Raw genomic sequence first — 4,105 nt, forward strand, 5'->3', positions numbered from 1 at the left:
TTCAATTCAAATTAATGCCTTCCAAAAAATGGTTACCAACATTGAATTAAAATGTTAAATGAAAGTTACTTTGTAAACATAAAAAAAAAAATTAACTAAGTTCTTAATATTAATTGATAGTAAGAATAAAAACTTAAGTTTGAATTAAAAGTTAAAATTAATAGTTAAGTTAAAAAATTAAAATTAAACATTAAAATTTAAATCAAAAAATTAAATTTGAAAGTTAAAATTTTAAGTTAAAAAGTTAAGTTAAAAAGTAAAAATTAAAAAGATTAAGTTAAAAAGTAAAAATTATAAATTAAGTTTAAAAGTTGAAGTTAAAACTTAAAGTTAAAAGTTAAGTGAGAATATTAAAGATTAAAAGTTAAAACTTAAAATTTATTAGCCAAAAGGTGAAATGTGGAGATTACAATTCACTGTGAAGGTAATAGTAAAAATAAAATAAGAGGGATGAAAGCAAAGGTACCTTGACAACACACAAGGATTGAAGGCAACAACCCCCTTCTACTCCAAATTTCACCAAAATTTGTATTCAGATTTGATTTGAATCATTCTTAGCTTGTTGCAAGGCTTACTTAAAGATGTTTTTGATTTAATAAATCTCATTGCATCATAATGATTCAGTCGTGAGAATTCCTCCTTTGAAGTTGAAAGCTCTAAACTGCCACCATGACCAATCCTCTTCACTTAGAAATTCACTAAAAATTCAGATTTTCTTCAAATCCAACAAAACTTATTTCTTTAAAAGCTCAACTTATAAAGCTTGATGCTCCCTAAATTTTAAATGAAGTTATATATCAAGCATTGAGAAATGCCTTTCCGAACTTGATTGATCTTAACTGCAAAGGCAGTCGACTCCCTCACACTCAAAAATTCACCAAAAATTTCTTCTTACTCCGAATCAAGCGAGTCTTATTTCGTCAAAAATCTAACAACAAATGTTACAACTTTTTGGAATTTCACATCAAAAAAAAAGAAACTGAGTGACAGATTAAGGAAAATCCGAGGCCCTTGAAACCCTTGGGATATTTGGAAGGCCGAGGGAGCTATCTACCTTAATGAAGCATATTTTAAAACTTAATGACCATCCTTCAGAATTAAAAATCCATACACAAACAATCACAAGGTTTACAATGAGATTTAAGTCTAAATAAAAATTAAGATTAGGGTTTTGGCCAAATTTTGGCATGGCTTTGCCCTTCACTCAAAAGAGGAGAGAGAAAGGGCTTGAAAAACCAAGCCTCTCTTATATAATTGAGTGGAGGCTCGTAGAAGGGTGGCTACATCTCCACCCTTGATTTTTAAGATCCCTAATCTAGATCTACGGCCTTCATTCATCCAAGAGCCAATCTCGTTACCAAGGCTGACGGCTCTTGTAAGTAGTCAAGAAAGCATTTTTTGATAAATCTAAGATCACAACTAAGTTAAAAATACCTTTTTAAGCTAAGATTGACTATTCACATGCCTCAATCCATGCTCAATTATAATTTTCATGGAAGTTTTTACTTACAAGGATCTTGGCAATTTTTTTGTAAAATTCTTCAAAATGAGAATTTTATTGCTTCACTTGTATTTTGAAGGAGAGGGTACTAATCTTGTTTTCTTCACTCCACGGGGTAAATCCAGTGCTACCATTGCATTGAAAAGATTCACATGAATTAGAAGAACCACCGTACTACTTGAATTTGTCGAATTTGGAGGAAAACTCAAAATTATCATTTCTACCTTCACTAAATCTTTTAGAGAATTATAATTCCAACTCCTAAATCATGTGAATGATTATAGGTATATTCATAGGCTTTTAATCAACCCTCATAGTAATGACTAACAACCTTTAAATTATCAAACTAACTAAATTGCTATTCTAATTTTTTAATTCTTATCACTTTAGTCCTAATTAACCTAATTCAAAGAATTGGGCTATAATTTATACCATCAAGGGTTGTAATCCTAAAAATTCTATAAAACTAAATTCTATTTATATAAATCCTAATCTAACATGCTCAATTATCATAAAATAGAAAAATAATAAAAATTTAAATTTTAGAATATAAATAAGAGATCCCAATAAGCATCTTCAACCCAAATTGGACATCATCTACAATTAAAAATAAGTGAAATTACTTGAAGAATGATCCAACTCCTTTATATACCTATTCTAATCACACATCATAAGAAGATCTAATTCTTAAAAATCAAAGAAAAAAAGAACAAGATAAGAGGAGGTTAAGCAAGAAAAGAAAGACTATTCTATGGCAAAGAAGAGAGTGCCTTCTTCCAAAAAAAGTCTCTATCTAAAGTAGAGGAAAAGCCTTTGTATCATCTCCAATCATTCAACCTTAATCAATGAATTTTTGCTACCTAAAAGATGATCTTTTTTCATTTGCTAAAATTCATCCTTCAATTATTTGCAAATGATAGTTTCAAATGATAAACCAATTTTGTCATTGATTTCAAAATCTGAAAATTAATAAATAAATAAAAAATAAATATATTTTTTCTATTAACAATAAAATCTAATTTAAAAACCAAATTTAATTTTAATTCTACTATTTTTACTAAATAAATAGCTAAAATAAAAAATAAAAATAATACAAAATGATAGTGATAAAAAATATCTAAATCAAGATAAAATTAAAATTAGAAAGGAAAGAAAAATTTTAAGAGAAAATTATAAAAATAAAAGAATTAGGCATTTGAATATTGAACATGTATTATACTTCTTGTCTAGATCTATGGCTATAATCACAACCTATCTCCTTTTGCTTTTATAATTTTAAATATTTTTATTTTTTATTTTTTATTATAAATCCATACAATAATTTTTTTTTTTTATATATTTTAATTAATGTAGCATTTTGCAATACAACATCTACCTTCTCCAAACTTACACATCTTTCATGATGTACCAAATTAGTCTAGATTGTCTTTATTTTCATCTTCATCATGTCTACTCTTTGAATTAATATTGTCTGGTTGATCTTAGTAAATTTTCTCAAAATTGGCTACATCTTCAGAATTGCATCTATCATCTTGCCTTTTGAATGCTTAATTCTTTTTTTAACTACCAAAATTTTGAATTGAGTACTATCAAGCTTATAGAGTATTTAAGTACCATTATCATGTACTTCTACCACTATATATGGCCCAAACCACTTGGATACAAATTTCTTGACCATGCTATGTTGATGCTAGTAACCTTTCTATTATGATTCTATTCTCTCAATTTAAAAATATCCATGTAGGTACAAAATTTTCTTGAAGCATGATTATATTTTGGCCCAACATAAATTTAGTTAGCAAATAATTAATAATAGTGTTATATATGGTTCTATCTAACTACAAAGCAAATTATAAAAGCCTAGGGGATTGTTTTGGTTTTCCTTTATAGGCTTTAAGTAGAGTGTCAATGATAAGAGTATGATCCTTTTTATTCTTGCCATTTGCTTTAGGATTGTAAGCAATTGTTAGCTTCAACTTCATCCTATACTTCTTAAAAAACTATATAACTTCAATTGCATCTACCCTCCATAATCTACTCTCATCCTATGAATATTGTCATATTCACTTAAAATATCTTCTAATATAAATTTACAAACTCCTTTTGTAAACTTGGTTCTCAAAGTCTTATCTTCAATAAAAATTTGAGAGCTCTTCTTTTGCTAAAATAAGCTTTCTTATAATCCATAAATTCAATGGCAATGCAATCAAATCAATCATTTATTCAAAATACATTATAAGTAGATAGGTAGGATATAATTTATCTCTATATTTGATCTTAGTCTGTAGCTCATATTTAGTATAAGAAGCTACAAAATCTCCACATCTTTATAATAATCCTTTTACTAATACGATTCTTTGATCTTATTATAGGTAGTCCAAATTTTTCTATGACTTGCCTAAAGAGTGTCATGAAACTCTTTGAGAACTTGGTTATTAGTATCTATATTATCAACGACCCTTAATGACATTCCATCCTTCTTTTTTGGCATGTACTATAAGAAACCATTCTTCAAAAGATAGTGATAAGACTAGTATCTAATATCCTTGAAAGTCTAGTCCAATTAGCTTTCTTGTCTCTTCAAAGTATTCAAATAAATGTCAA

Source organism: Physcomitrium patens, chromosome 10 (genome assembly GCF_059467195.1).
Source record: "Physcomitrium patens ecotype Gransden chromosome 10, ASM5946719v1, whole genome shotgun sequence".
NCBI lineage: Eukaryota > Viridiplantae > Streptophyta > Bryopsida > Funariales > Funariaceae > Physcomitrium > Physcomitrium patens.